The 16654-nt window shown below is 46.2% G+C and overlaps 1 protein-coding gene across 5 annotated transcripts in view; it reads right to left on the bottom strand.

The window, feature by feature from the left end:
- Positions 1-16654, bottom strand: part of ppcdc (phosphopantothenoylcysteine decarboxylase) — a 94463-nt gene that overhangs the window by 33453 nt on the left and 44356 nt on the right. The window lies entirely within an intron of this gene.

Genomic DNA, 16654 nt, shown 5'->3' with positions numbered 1-16654 from the left:
TCTAAACTCCAGAGAATATAGGCCCATTCTACTCAGCCTCTCCTCATAAGACAACCCTCTCATCCCAGGGATCAATCTAGTGAACCTTCGTTGCACCGCCTCTAAGGCAAGTATATCCTTGCTTAGGTAAGGAGACCAAAACTATACACAGTACTCCAGGTGTGGTCTCACCAAAGCCCTGTACAATTGCAGCAAGACCTCCTTACTCTTATACTCCAACCCTCTTGCAATTAAGGCCAGCGTACCATTTACCTTCCTAATTGCTTGCTGTACCTGTAGGTTAACTTTCTGTGATTCATGTACAAGGACACCCAAATCCCTCTGATTACCATCATTTCTTAGTCTCTCACCTTTTAAAAAATATTCTGTTTCTCTATTCTTCTTACCAAAGTGGATAATTTCACATTTCCCCACATTATACTCCATCTGCCACCTTCTTGCCCACTCACTTAACCTGTCTATATCCCTTTGCAGCCTCTTTGCGTCCTCCTCACAGCTTACTTTCCCACTTAGCTTTGTATCGTCAGCAAACTTGGATACATTACACTCGATCCCCTTGCAGTATCATCGTAGGTACAGCATGGGAGGAGGCCATTCAGCCCATCGTGCCTGTGCCAGCTCTTTGAAAGAGCTATTCAATTAGTCCCATTCCCCTGCTCTTTCCCCATAGCCCTGTAATTCTTTCCCCTTCAAGTATTTATCCAAATCACTTTTGAAAGTTATTATTGAATCTGTTTCCACCGCCCTTTCAGGCGGCGCATTCCAGATCAGAACAACTCGCTGCGTAAAAAAAGTTCCCTCATGTCGCCTCTGGCTCTTTTGCCGATCACCTTAAATCTGTGTCCTCTGGTTACCGACCTGTCTCCTAATTTACCCTGTCAAAACCGTTCATGATTTTGAACACCTCTATCAAATCTCCTTTAAACCTTCTCTGTTCTAAGGAGAACATTCCCAGCTTCTCCAGTCTCTCCACATAACTGAAAGTCCCTCGTTCCTGGCTCCATTCTAGTAAATCTCTTCTGCACCCTCGCGAAGGCCTTGACATCCTCGCTAAAGTGTGGTGCCCAGAATTGAACACAATACTCCAGCTGAGGTCTAACCAGTGTTTTATAAAGGTTTAACATAACTTCCTTGCTTTTGTACTCTTTGCCTCTATTAATAAAGCCCAGGATCCCATAGGATTTTTTAACGGCCTTCTCAACTTGTCTTGCCATCTTCTAAGATTTATGTATATGCACCCCCAGGTCTCTCTGTTCCTGCACCCCCTTTAAAATTGTACCATTTAGTTTCTAGAAACATAGAAAATAGGAGCAAGAGTAGGCCATTCGGCCCTTCGGGCCTGCTCCGCCATTCAAAATTATCATGGCTGATCGTCTAACTCAGTACCCAGTTCCCACTTTTTCCCCATATCCCTTGATACCTTTAGCATTAAGAAATATATCTATCTCCTTCTTGAATACATCTAATGACTTGGCCTCCACTGCCTTCTGTGGTAGAGAATTCCACAGGTTCACCACCCTCTGAGTGAAGACATTTCTCCTCATCTCGATTCTAAATGGCATACCCCGTATCCTGAGACTGTGACCCCTGGTTCTGGACTCCCCAGCCATCGGGAACATAGAATTTTATATGTTTCGAATAGATCACCTCTCATTCTTCTAAACTCTAATGAATATAAGCCTAGTCGACCCAATCTCTCCTCATATGCCAGTCCTGCCATCCCAGGAATCAGTCTGGTAAACCTTCGTTGCACTCCCTCCATGACAAGGACATCCTTCCTCAGATAAGGAGACCAAAACTGCACACAATACTCCAGATGTGGTCTCACCAAGGCACTGTATAACTGCAGTAAGACATCCCTGCTCCTATACTCAAATCCTCTTGCAATGAAGGCCAACATACCATTCGCCTTCCTAACTGCTTGCTGCACCTGAATGCTCACTTTCAGCGACTGGTGTACAAGGACACCCAGGTCTCGTTGCACCTCCCCTTTTCCAAATCTATCACCGTTCAGATAATAATCTGCCTTTCTGTTTTTACAACCAAAGTGGATAACCTCACATTTATCCAGGTTATACTGCATCTGCCATGTTCTTGCCCACTCACCCAACTTGTCTAAATCACATTGGAGCCTCTTTGCATCCTCCTCACAGCTCACATTCCACCCCGGCTTTGTGTCGTCTGCAAACTTGGAAATGTTACATTTAGTTCCCTCATCCAAATCATTGATATATATTGTGAATAGCTGGGGCCCAAGCACTGATTCGTGTGGTACCCCACTAGTCACTGCCTGCCACTCGGAAAGAGACCCGTTTATTCCTACTCTCTGTTTCCTGTCTGTCAACCAATTCTCAATCCATGCCAGTATATTCCCCCCAATCCCATGTGTTTTAATTTTGCACAGTAACCTCTTGCGTGGGACTGTCGAAACTTAATACTATACAAATGCATTAACACCCAAACAAAGTAGTACAAAGAGAAACTTTATTGAACCCCAACTTGTATACAAGTGGAAGAGCACCTCAAACAATGGTTGAGGGTACAACTTCTCCGAGTCAATGAAACAGCTCATGTTTATACAATTCAGTAAACAACGCCCATCTGTTACAGAATATGGGCGTACACATACATTCTTTATTGGCTCAGGTAGTTGGTCAGTCGAGTAGTGAGCCTGCCCTCGAACACCCATAGCCATCTTGTTACCTTGCACGTAGGCCTGAGCAGATGCTAGTTATCTCCTTTCTCCCTACATTCCTGTTTCTTGTTATCAGTATGGCTGGAGCCAATCTCAGGGCTACATGGCCATTCATCAATTCTATTCTTATCATATTCTGTAGTCAGCTACATCCTTATCTCGAGGGAGGACAGGCTGTGCTAGGCAACTTGCTTGACTAAACTAATTATCCACATACCAAGGCTCATACGTAATTACACAATTGTGCTTCTTTGTGTGTTTGTGGCTAAACCTATTATGTGAGTTAAGTGAGTTAATAAAGAGTTAATATAGTCAAGTATCCCTTCATGCACTTCCACAGAACCTTATCAAAAGCATTCTGAAAATCCAAGTACACCACATCCACTGGTTCTCCCCTATCTATTCTACTAGTTACCTCCTCAAAAAACTCCAGTAGATTTGTTAAGCATGATTTCCCTTTCATAAACCCATGCTGACTTTGTCCAATCACGTTAATGCCTTCCAAGTGTTCTGTTATCACATCTTTTATAATGTTTTTAAAGCGTTCTCCAAGGCGGCCTTCGAGACACACGACAACGCAAAATCGTCGAGCAGAAATTGATAGCCAAGTTCCGCACCCATGAGGACGGCCTCAACCGGGATCTTGGGTTCATGTCACGCTACACGTAACCCGACCAGCGAATAAAAGTTATCTGTTTTTCTCTTCCTTTCGGATGTTTCTCCCCCTCTCTCTCTGACTTGTGTTCTGGCCGTTTGTATATTCGGTGGTCCTGTCAGTAACACCTCTCTGTCTGAACACTTTGATTGCCTTGACAACGGGCAGTTGGAAAGATTATCTGTAATCACCAGGTATTGTTCTCTGACTATAAATGCGAAACGTTCAAGGCATCCCACGCTCACCTGACGAAGGAGATAATCTCCGAAAGCTTGTGATTTTCAAATAAAATTGTTGGACTATAACCTGGTGTTGTAAGATTCTTTACATCTTTTACAATAGACTCTAGCCTTTTCCTCACTACTGATGTTAGGCTAACTGGTCTGTAATTCCCTGTTTTTTCTCTCCCTCCTTATTTAAATAGTGGGGTTACATTTGCCACCCTCCAATCTGTAGGAACTGATCCAGAGTCTATAGAATTTTGGAAGATGATCACCAATGCATCCACTATTTCCAGGGCCACTTCCTTTAGTACTCTGGGATGTAGATTATCAGGCCCTGGGGATTTGTCAGCCTTTAGCCCCATTAATTTCCCTAGCACTAATTTTTTTACTAATACTGGTTTCCTTCAGTTCCTCCCTCTCACTAGACCCTCGGTTCCCTAACATTTCTGGCAGGTTATTTGTGTCCTCCTTTGTGAAGACAGAACCAAAGTATGTGTTTAATTGTTCTGCCATTTCTTTGTTCCCCATTACAATATCCTCCATTTCTGACTGTAAGGGACCTACATTTGTCTTCACTAATCCTTTTCTCTTGACATATTTATAGAAGCTTTTACAGTCAGTTTTTATGTTCCCTGCTAGTTTGCTCTCATGCTCTATTTTTCCCCTCTTAATCAATCTCTTTGTCCTCCTTTGCTGAATTCTGAACTGCTCCCAATCCTCAGGCTTGCCGCTTTTTCTGGCAATTTTATATGTCTCCTCTTTGGATCTAATACTATCCCTAATTTCTTTTGTAAGCCACGGTTGAGCCACCTTTCCTGTTCTATTTTTGCGCCAGACAGGAATGAATAATTGTTGTAATTCCTGCACACGTTCTTTAAATATTAGCCATTGCCTATCCACCGTCATCCCTTTTAGTAAAGTTTCCCAATCTATCATAGCCAACTCGCACCTCATACTTTCGTAATTTCCTTTATTTAGATTCAGGACCCTAGTTTCGGATTCAACTACTTCACTCTCCATCTTAATGAGGAATTCTATCATGTTATGGTCGCTCTTCCCTAAGGGACCCCACACAACAAGATTGTTAATTAATCCTTTCTCATTGCACAATACCCAGTCTAAGATCGCCTGTTCTCTAGTTGGTTCCTCAACGTATTGGTCTAGAAAACCATCACGTACACACTCCAGGAATTCCTCCCCCACAGTATTATTGCTAATTTAGTTTGACCAATCTATATGTAGATTAAAGTTACCCATGATTATAGTTGTACCCTTCTTGCATGTGTCTCTAATTTCCTGTTTAATGCCCTCCCCTACATCTCCACTACTGTTTGGGGGCCTATAGACAACCCCCACCAACGTTTTCTGCCCCATGGTATTTCTTAGCTCCACCCATACAGATTCCACATTGTGATTTTCCGAGCCAATATCCTTCCTCACTATTGCATTGATTTCCTCCTTTACTAACAACGCTACCCCACCTCCTTTCCCTTTTTGCCTGTACTTCCTAAATGTTGAATATCCCTGGATGTTCAGTTCCCATCCTCGGTCACCCTGCAGCCATGTCTCCGTAATCGCAACTATATCATAACCGTTAATATCTATCTGCGCTGTTAATTCATCTAGCTTATTGCGAATGCTCCATGCATTTAGACACAATGCCTTTAGACTTGTCGTTTTAAGATTGCTAGTCATCTTAGTTTTATTTTGCACTATGGCCCTATTTGTTTTTCGTCCTTGTTTTCTCTGCCTTCCACTATTGCTTCTTCCCTTTCTGTCTTTTGTTTCTATACTTGTTTCCCCCTCCTCTGTCTCCCTGCTCAGGTTCCCATTCCCCTGCCATTCTAGTTTAAACCTTCCCCAACAGCACTAGCAAACACCCCCGCGAGGACATCGGTCCTGGTCCTGCTCGGGTGTAACCCGTCCCGCTTGTACAGGTCCCACCTTCCCCAGAACCGGTCCCAATGTCCCAGGAATCTAAATCCCTCCCTCCTACACCATCCCTGCAGCCACACATTCATCTGGTCTATTCTCCTGTTCCTGTACTCACTAGCACGTGGCACTGGTACTAATCCTGAGATCACTACCTTTGAGGTCCTGCTTTTTAATTTATCTCCTAACTCCTTAAATTCACCTTGCAGGACCTCATCCCTTTTTTTTTTTAAAACCTATGTCGTTGGTACCAATATGGACCACGACTACTGGCTGTTCACCCTCCCCCTCCAGAATGCCCTGCAGCCGCTCCGTGACATCCTTGACCCTAGCACCAGGGAGGCAACATACCATCCTGGAGTCACGTTTGCGGCCGCAGAAACACCTATCTGTTCCCCCTACAATTGAATCCCCTATCACTATAGCCCTGCCACTCTTATTACTCCCCTCCTGTGCAGCAGAGCCACCCGTGGTGCCACGAACCTGGCTCTTGCTGCTTTCCCCTGATAAGCCATCTCCCCCAACAGTATCCAAAGCGGTATATCTGTTTGAGAGGGAGATGGCCCCAGGGGACTCCTGCTCTACCTGCCTAGTCCTTTTACTCCGGCTGGCGGTCACCCATTTCCTTTCTGCCTGCGTAATCTTTACCTGCGGTGTGACCACCTCACTGAACGTGCTATCCATGATAGTCTCAGTATCGTGGATGCTTCACAGTGAATCCACCTGTAGCTCCAGCTCCGAAATACGGTTAGCCAGTAGCTGCAGCTGGAGACACTTCCTGCACACATGGTCGCCAGGGGCACATGTAGTGTCCATGACTTCCCACATAGTGCAGGAGGAGCATATCACGGGTTATGCAAATACTGAGGTCAATGCTAATGGTGGCTTATGGAAATTTAAAACCAGCAACTCACAATGCTAGGGTACAGAACAAGAAAACACAGGGTTAAACAATGAATGAGTTTCCAGTAAGATGGGGAGTTCTTATTAAGTTTGGGATTCAGCTTTGTTGAGTCTAAAATGAGTGTTCTTTTGCTCAGCTGAAGACCCATCCCTGATCCCTCCAGCTTATATATGGGTGTCCCTCGTGCTCCTTGGATTGCAGGCAACTAACCATTCCCCTCTCTATATTGTAAGCACTTGAGAAAAGTTGCAAGCTGAGTATACCTTCCAACTGATATTCAGCATCATTGCCGAGAACTGTAGCTGCAGCTACCATACTGGGAAAAAAACAGCTGATTGTCTGGTTGGTACAGAAATCCTCGCGTCTGTCCCAATTGGGGACCCGGGCTCTACCCTTTTGACACATCCTAGGTTGAGAGGCACCTCCACACTGGCAGAGATTGCTTGCAGACACTCCTTTCTGGCTGATCAGCCCAAGCAGCAGGGAAAATGGATGAGTACCCGACCATCAGATCAGCAGCAGTCATGAGAACTAGACTAACGGGAATTAAATTCATAAAATAAGGTCTGCCTCTGTGGCTGTGGATAAAGTCACAGAGAACGGCTGGTCATCCAGAATCTTCACAAGGAAGAAAAGTAAACGGCACAGAATGCCAAAGGCAAATGAACATTCTGTCTCTCGGTAAGTACAAAACAAGCCAACGCAAACCTGGCAAAATGTTCATGTTTTGGGCATAGACGCATCTTTGCTCTTTTCAGATGCTGACGGACCTCCTCTGAGGTTTCCAGCATTTTCTGTTTCTATTTCAGATTTGCTGGCTTTTTTCTTTTAGTCCCTTTCAATTAGTGTCATTTATTGAGGAGAAACACTGCTTTCAACAAGGAAAAGCAAAACGAAAAAGACCAAAAGTATCGACTTTCATTATCTTTTTCTGTATTACTGAAAGAAATGTTCCCAATGTGAAATGTAGGAGACAACACCATTGTTTACTATTAATTTAGACAAGACGGAGTGAGATATTTCCCTTGTGCTGCATTTAACAGTACCGGTAAACATCTTACAAAGTGAGGAGCAATATTACTTCGTAATGAACACAGTCAGAAAGAACTTGCATTTATATTGCACCTTTCATGAGCCCAGGACATTCCTAAGCGCTTTACAGCCAATGATGTACTATTGAAGTGTAGTCATTGTTGTCATGTAGGAAACGTGGCAGCCAATTCGCGCACAGCAAGATCCCACAAACAGCAATGTGATATTGACCAGATAATCTGCTTTAGTGATGTTGGTTGAGGGGTAAATATTGGGCAGGACACAGGGGAGAACTCCCCTGCTCTTCTTCGAATAGCGCCCTGGGATGTTTTACATCCTCCTGAGAGGGAAGACGGGGCCTCGGTTTAACGTCTCATCCGAAAAACGGCACCTCCAACGGTAGCACCAATACATCCAAATCTGACACCCTCTCTTCATTTTGTTAAATGCTTTGTTCATATAATGATTGGAGTCAATAGGGTTGGGTTTTGGATCCTGGTCGGGTTCAGTCTGGAACATTTAAGTTCAGGTGCAAGTCCGATCAAAAGTGCAGTGTGCTACCTACATGAGATTTTCCTGGTTCAGCTCATTTCCAGATTTATTCACAACTCCCAGTGCAAATTTGGCCTTGCATCAGGAGCTGGCTTATGGGTCACAGAGGGGACAAAAATTCTCGCAGCCTTTTGAACGGTGAGTGCGGATTTGCTGCAAGCATTCAGATGGGTGCCTAGGAGCGGCAAACACATCGACATATAGCAGGTCATTGGGAATTATGTCACCCAGTCACCTGGAGTTTGCTTGATCATCTTCAGGGGTTCAAGAAGAACTTCCCAGAGTTATTTCTCAAATTGGCCTAAAGCTTTTTTTCCTCTCCCACGAGATTTCACGGGAGAAGGGCGGGTGGGGGGGAAGAGAGAAGAATGGGGGGCATTATTTACACCATGCCTGGATGGGACAGGCTCCATATGCTGGTCTCTTCCTACCCTTTTTCCCTACATTAAAGGCACTTCAACCTTTTGGCAGCATTTGCCAAGACTGAAGGTGATTAAATCATGCACAAGTGAAATGAGATGAAACCCAATGCAGAGACACAACACAGAGTCTGAGGGCGAGGGACAAAGCAGGGCTTTGCCTGGCTCCTATTTCTTGGCTGAAAAATACTAAGAATAAAAAGAAAAAACTGCAAATACTCAGAATCTGAACCTAAAACAGAAAATGCTGGAAATATACAGCAGGTCAATCAGCAGCTCATTTCACTTCCTCACTGAAATTATCTTTTCCTTTATCTAACAATTTCCTTTAAGCAGGTTTCAGGTCATTAACTTCCTCTCTGTGCTAGGAATGTTTTTTGTCGTGTTTTTTCCCCTTCTCCCCAATTCTACTCAAATACTTGTTTGTCTGTCAAGTTTTTAATTCGGACAGAGTTCTATTTGAATCATTAACTTGCCTTTTCTCTCTAAAGATACTGACCTGCTGTGTATTTCCAACACTATCTATGTTTGTTATGCTGCACGAGATGGGTACAGGAAGGATGGGGCTCTCTTTGGCACTGCCGTGTACCCTCCAAATAGGGCAACAGAGCAGCCTGATGTTTAAAAGGGAGGCTCGGAGAAGGGAAGCAGGGGGAATGACTGTAAGCTATGGGATTGTTAACCAACGAGCATCATGGTGGTAACTGGACATTGCAGATGCAATGTATATGTAGTGTATCTTAGTCAATTTTAAAGAAGAAAACATGCATTTATATAGCACTTTACACATCCTCAGGGCATCTCCTAGTGCTTCACAGCCAATAAAGTACTTTTGAAGTGTAGTCACTGTTGTAATGTAGGGAAATGCAGCAGCCAATTTGTACACAGCAAGATCCCACAAACAGGAATGAGATAAATGGCCATATGGCGCTTTTTTAGTGATGTTGGTTGAGGAATAAATGTTGGACAGGACACCGGGGAACTTTTATGCTCCTCTTGTTCAGCATGAGATGTTTTACATCTGCCCCGCGCCTCTGTTTAACATCTCATCTGAAAGATGGCACCTCAGACACTGCAGCACTCCCTCAGTACTGCGCTGAAGTGTCAGGCTAGATTATGTGTTCACGTCTTGGAATGGGCCTTGAACGTATGAATGTCTCACTCGGAGGCGAGAATGCTACCACTGAAAGTGTGTGCATGGAGACGAGGAAGAGGTGGGGCAGGGCTTAGCAGACTTGGTTTGATCAATTGCAAGTCCTGTCATGTTTTGGCGTGTTTTTCATTTTTCTATTGAACTATCCTAGAATCTCTCCGTGTTACAGAGTGATACTCACATACTTTCAGTCACCTTGGTTACAGAGTGAAACTCACACACTTTCAGTCACCTTGGTTACAGAGTGAAACTCACACACTTTCAGTCACCTTGGTTACAGAGTGAAACTCACACACTTTCAGTCACCTTGGTTACAGAGTGAAACTCACACACTTTCAGTCACCTTGGTTACAGAGTGAAACTCACACACTTTCAGTCACCTTGGTTACAGAGTGAAACTCACACACTTTCAGTCACCTTGGTTACCATGTTAAACTGCTAGCTTTGCCTTTGAGCTAAACTCTCCCGTGAGACATCTTAAGGTCCTCCTGTAGTGACATCAATAATCAGTCTTACTGCCCCTGGCCCATGGTTCCTAGTCACAATGTCACTGCATTGTACTTTTCCTCTTTGACCAAATTAGTGAGCGAATGATCACATATCCTCTGACAGAAAGATCTGACAATTGGCTGTTTCATACATGCAGTTTATAGAACTCTTGGTCCACGTACAGCATTTCTTGGCAAACTAGCCACCCACATCAGGACTTGACTGGGCTAAAACATGTCAGAATACACAGAAGATATTAATGGTTTCTTTATGACTATCAAAACCTCTTCTCTCTCTCTCTCTCTCTCACACACACACACAACACATACACACGAACAGCTCTTATCAAAGGTCAAGTGAGCTGAATGAAAATTGGAAGGAAACATAGACTTTGGGCTGTGCGTGATGTGTCGGATGGAGAGAATGATTGATTAGTAGACAGTGTAGGAGTCAGTGAACAAAGTGCAGGAAACAGCATAATAGATGGAATGGTACAAGGAAATGGGAGTGATTCAGGAACTGTCCCTGTGAAACAAGGAGACTTTTTAAATGTATGTTAATATGGGGCCAACACTTTTTTTTAAATGAATTATAAGCAGGAGACTCTCACTGCCTCTAGCCCAACTAGATTCAAAGCTAAGTTAAGAATCTCAGCCAACTTGGGAGGGGGGATTGGGACATGAAATCTCTTCAATCAATAATTGTAACAAAAAAGTCAGTGCGGCTACAAAAAGGATTTACTGTTTTATTTTAGTAAAATTAATCGACAGGAGTCATTTTACCTCCAATGTAGCTTCACATAACAGAATTGATTGATGGTTTGGTAATCGTTCCAAAAACACCAAAGTTAATATTAAAGTAATTTTAATGTAAAGTGCTAGATTTATGCAAACTATCCAGACCTCATTTGCCTGGAAGAAATCCATTCTCTGCCACTCAGGATGAATGTGGCTTTGTGCACAGATACAAGTACATTGCACAATGCTCTCCAATTCTGATAAAGTACATCTTTTTAATGTAATTGGCCAAAATACTACTTTACATAGAGTTTAATGCAAATGATTGCAGAACTGTAGTCATATATAGGTCAGAGTGGGTAGCGTGGCATGTTCCCATCCCTGAGAAGCATTAGTGAACCAGTTGAGTTTTATGATAATCTGGCAGCTTTCAGTGATATTGTTTTCTCTGGTGGCAGCCCACTAATTACCAGATTTATTGAAGTTGGTTTTACAAATTGCCATGGTGGGATTTGAATTCACTGGGCCCGATATTAGGAGGGCGGCGGGTTCTCAGCGGGGGGTCGACTGGGCGCGTGGGTAACGTGCCCGGTGAAATCAGTGTGCTCCGCACGCAATCGCAGGCCAGTTGGAGCCACTTACCTTTGCTTCCGGGTTTCGCGCTGGAAAGCTGCGCAGCGGGCGGACTGCGCATGCGCAGTAAGGTCTGTCAGCTGGAGGAGCCCTATTTAAAGGGGCAGTCCACCAAAGCTCCTCCTGCAGCAAACAACCAATGCTAAACCATGGAGCAGGCCAGAGGGAAGGCTTCCCCAAGGTTTTCGGACTCCTCACTCCAGGTGCTGCTCGATGGGGTGAGGAGGAGGAGGGAAATCCTTTTCCCATCCGATGGGAGGAAATGCCCTCCCTCCACCACGAAGGCGGCCTGGCTGGAGGTGGCCGAGGAGGTCACCAGCTGCGGCAATATGCCACGAACCTGGGTGCAGTGCAGGAAGAGATTTAATGACCTAACCAGGTCAGCCAAAGTGAGTATACTTACGCATTCTCCCACACTCCGTCTTCCATGTCACTTTCACCACCACACAACCCCGTCTGCACTGGCACCACAACGCTCTCGCATCACTCCTCACATCCACTCAACCATCATCCTCACCTTGCCTGCATGTACTCACTGCCCCTGTCCCCAGTCGACCACTACCATGCAACCCAATCCTCATACAATCTCATGGCTATGTTGCACACGCACCCTCCCATGCATCTCCCTCACGCTCACCCCCACCCACACCAATGCATGCAGCGGGTCACCATGCAACCATCACTCAATCACGCCTCTGTGTTTTGCCTTGATAGGAGAAGAGATGCCAGAATGCCCGGGAGAGGGCAAGGACCGGAGGGGGCCCGTCACACCAGTTGGCACTAACAGACGCAGAGCAGCAGGCATTGGAGATAAGCCGCGCGCTGGAGTGCCTGTACGTGGCGGATGCCGAGGCTGGGATTGCACAAGCGGCTGGTGACAGAAAGCTAACACTCTGCACTCATGATAGCGAATGATCTTAGCATCACTTAGCATCTGCAGCACCGCAACATCTGTCCACATGCCAAAATTGCTTTCTGTTCTCTTGCAGGCCCAACTGCGAGCCCCGAGACAGTGGAGGGCGATTCCTCAGAGGACCTGCCGGCCTGAGGGTCCATCGTCACATCTGAGCGAGCCATCCTCCAGCGCAGATACACACACCTCGGTGGGTCCCCGTCCTCACTTAGTTGGGCTTGCACATGGTGAGTCACCACGCACATGTGAGCACGAGCAGACCCTGGTGGCAGGGGCAGCCGTGGAGAGTCCGTGTCGGTGGGAGCACTCTTCTCCAGGCTCTGCTCAGCTGAAACCAGATGCTGAACCCTGGGGGCCAGCCGTGAAAAGGAGAGTCATCGAGGGGCAGCAGCATATTGCCGAGGTGCTGGAACAGGTGCCACGCGCACTCTCCACAATCACACAGAGGATGGAGGAGTCCAACTCCTGCATGAGTGGAATGGTGGCACAGGTACGGGAGGGAATCTCTGAGATACTGTCACAGGGACGTGAGGGCATCTCTAAGGTAGTGTCGCGGGTAGGTGCGGGAATGTCTGCGATGGAGGGAAGGCTAGCCTCCAGCGAGCTTCAAGCACCGCTCACCAATGAGTCCATGCAGGCCCTGACAACGGCCCTTCGGACTCAGGGTGAGCAACATTCTGCCGCCTTAAACAGACTGACAGATACTTTACAAGTGGCCTTCCAAGGCCTCACTCAAGCCCTCCAATCTGTCATCCAGCAGGGTGGAAGGAGTGATGTGGGCCTGGGCCAGGAGAGGGATGATGGTGAAAGGGGACATGGAAGTGGGGACGCCACTCAAAGCACTCCCACGTCTCACCCGTTGCCCCCCTCTCAACCAGTACCCGCAATGTCCATCTCCTCTCCAGGTGGCCGAGTCTGCCTCTGCACAGGTGCAGGTGGAGCAGCCTTTGGAGGGGCCCCCACGGGCACCCAAACCCAGAGGGCTTCGGCCCAAAGTATCTAATCGGTCAGGGCATGAACAAGAGCAACCTGACACTACCTCTGCTGCAGCCACAGGGGTAGCACCACGTAGGGGTTCCCGGAAACGCAAGGCAAAGGTTTTGTGAGCACAAAGGGAATGCACAAGGGTGTCTGATGATTTGTCATGTTTTTTATTTATATTTGTTTTCTGCCACATGCAAAATAAATCTTATTATTATCACCACGACTGCCACGTCTTGCCCATTCTTGACTGGCTTGTGGAATAGGTCCCTTTCGTGGGGTTCACCATGAGCACCCACACTTGATGCCACCATTGGGTCATCCTACAGTGGGTGTAGGTGTAGTTGCACCACTGCTTTGTGCAGGGGGCAGGGGAGGGGGCTGGTGTGGCCGCTCCTCTGTCCAGGTGATGAAGACTGGACTCTTCACACAATCTGATGTTAGGAGAACGTTCACATATTAGTGACTCCCTGGCCTCACAAGCAGCCAGGTGAGCCGCTGTTCTGCCCATGTGTTGTTGCTCCTCCTCCTCCTCCTCCTCGTCCTCAATATGGGAGGCAGATGTGGATGGAGCCTCCTCCAGCGGCACCCCTCCCTGTTGTGCAGGGCACAACAGACGACTATAACACGTCCCACTCTGTGTGGCCCGTATTGAAGCGCTCCCCCAGAATGATCAAGGCACCTGAAGCGCATCTTGAGCAGCCCTATAGCCTGCTCAATTGTAGACCTGGTAGCGATGTGGCTGTCGTTATATCGACGCTGTAGCCCGGTGATGGGGTTCCTCAGAGGTGTCATAAGCCACCTGTACAGGGGGTATCCCTTGTCCCCGAGGAGCCAGCCCTTGCGGGTGTTGGGTGAGTGGAAGAGGGGCGGGACAGTGGACTCCCTGAGGATAAAGGAATCGTGGCAGCTGCCAGGATATCTGGTGCACACGTGAAGGAATCTCTTGCGGTGGTCACAGATGAGCTGAGTGTTCGTGGAGTGATAGCCCTTCCTGTTGACGAACAGTTCTGGCTCGCGTGGAGGTGCTTGTATTGCTATATGGGTGCAATCGATTACACCCTGCACCCGTGGGAAGCCAGCCACAGCGTGGAATCCCACCGCCCTATCCATCTGGCTGAGATCATCCATGGGGAAGTTGATACCGTGCGAGGCCCTGTGAAACAAGCCGTCGGTGACCTGCCTTTTGCACTTGTGTGCAGACGACTGGGAGACCCCGGTGATGTCCCCAGTGGCACCCTGGAAGGATCCAGAGGCGAAGAAGTTGAGGGCAGTGGTGACTTTGACAGCGACAGGTAAGAAGGTGGTGCTCGGGCCAGGTTGTCAAATACTTTTTGATGTGATGACATAATAAGGGCTATATAAATGTGCATTCTTTCCTTCTATTAGCCTTTCCCTGCTCCTAAAACTTTTTATAGAAAGAAAAAGACTTGTAATTATATAGCGCCTTTCACACTGTCAGGATATCCTAAAGCACCTGACAGCCAATGAAGTACTTTTGAAGTGTAGTCACTGTTGTAATGTAGGAAACACGGCAGCCGATTTGCGCACAGCAAGATCCCACAAACAGCAAAGGAATAAATGACCAGATAATCTGCTTTAGGTGTCGGCTGAGGGATAAATATTGGCCAGTATACTGGGGAGAAGTCCCCTGCTCTACTTCAAAATAGTGTCATAAGATCTTTTATGTCCACTTGAGAGGGCATTTTTTTTAAGCAATTGTTATTTGGTTTCTGAAATTAAATCAACTGCCGGAGCAAACTATTCGCATGGTAACTGCATTTATGTTTGTGCAAGTAGCTGACTGATATTATTGTCCGAATGCCAATCTTGCCTGGATTTTCTGATAAAGCACAGCAGTAATGTGGGAAGGGTACAGCTGGTGTGAGCTGCACTGACTCATCACTTGACACACAGAGAAAAAAATCTTACCACAGGGCAGTGAATTTGTGTCATGTGGAAACTGAACTGTAAAAATCCCCACACCATTACTGGTGCATGTTGGGGTGGGGGAGGGGTAGGGAGGGGGGATGGGAGGTAACTTTCCTCAAGTTGTAAACGACTTAAAACATTCAATAAAAATCATTCCATAACAACTGCAGCAAATTTAGCAAACCTAAAAATATTAAATGAGAATTTTAAGAACATTCCCAATTGCGATGCTCTTAATCAAGGCCATTGTTCATGGTTTTCAAGGAAAAACGTAATTCCCAAAACACAAATAAATTCCCGTAAACAACCACTACAACAAAAGCAGAATTTGACTTATTTAGCCATCATAAGCTAGTGGTTCTGATTTTAATCCAACCTTAAATTAATTCCTTTTACCTGACTTGTGCCCTGCTCCCTTATCCTGATCATGCTAAAATTGTTTGTAATTGAAAATATTCAATAAAACTCATATTTTCTCCTACTTCTCCTGGCCCCGGCAGCTTTCTTCCTCCAGTTCCTCCCTGGTCCTGTGTCCGTTTCCTGTCCTGCCCCCAACCCCCCTCCCGGCCTCTCCCTTCCTGGCAGCGTTCCTCATTAGAGTAAATGAGTACTCAGTGCAAGAGTAAATACAGCGCAGCTTACTTCCACGTGCTGCAGTGGAAATCTAACAGCAACGGCCAGGGAAATGGTGCAATGGCAAGGGATGAGGATACAGACCCATGTCCAATAGGAACTGGATTGGGCTGCAAACATAATTCCATATGAGGAGAGGTTGAGTAGATTGGGACTCTACTCATTGGAGTTCAGAAGAATGAGAGGCGATCTTATTGAAACAAAGACGCTGCGACAACGGATGAACGGACACCGCGCAACAATCGCCAAACAGGAGGGTTCCCTCCCAGTCGGGGAACACTTCAGCAGTCATGGACATTCATCCACCGACCTTCGGGTAAGCGTACTCCAAGGCGGCCTTCGAGACACACGACAACGCAAAATCGTCGAGCAGAAATTGATAGCCAAGTTCCGCACCCATGAGGACGGCCTCAACCGGGATCTTGGGTTCATGTCACGCTACACGTTACCCCACCAGCGAACAAATGTTATCTGTTTTTAATATAATGGGTCATTTGCTGGCTCTCTCTGCCTTCCGGATGTTTCTGCCTCTCTCTGTGTTTTTTTTTCTCTGTTTTTTTTCCCTGTTTGTTTTTTTGTTGAATGTGTATTCGGGGGTTCTGCAGGTGACACCTCTCTGTCTGAACACGGTGATTACCTTGGCAACGGGCAGTTGCAGGGGCAGTCTGTAAACACCATGTATTGTTCAATATGTATAAATGCGTAGGCTTCAAGGAGCTCTTGAAACATTTGCCTGAGGAAGGAGAAAATCTCCGAAAGCTTGTGAATTT

The sequence above is a fragment of the Heptranchias perlo genome, chromosome 38 (genome assembly GCF_035084215.1).
Source record: "Heptranchias perlo isolate sHepPer1 chromosome 38, sHepPer1.hap1, whole genome shotgun sequence".
NCBI classification, from domain to species: domain Eukaryota; kingdom Metazoa; phylum Chordata; class Chondrichthyes; order Hexanchiformes; family Hexanchidae; genus Heptranchias; species Heptranchias perlo.
This window is presented reverse-complemented; position numbering and strand designations above follow the sequence as displayed.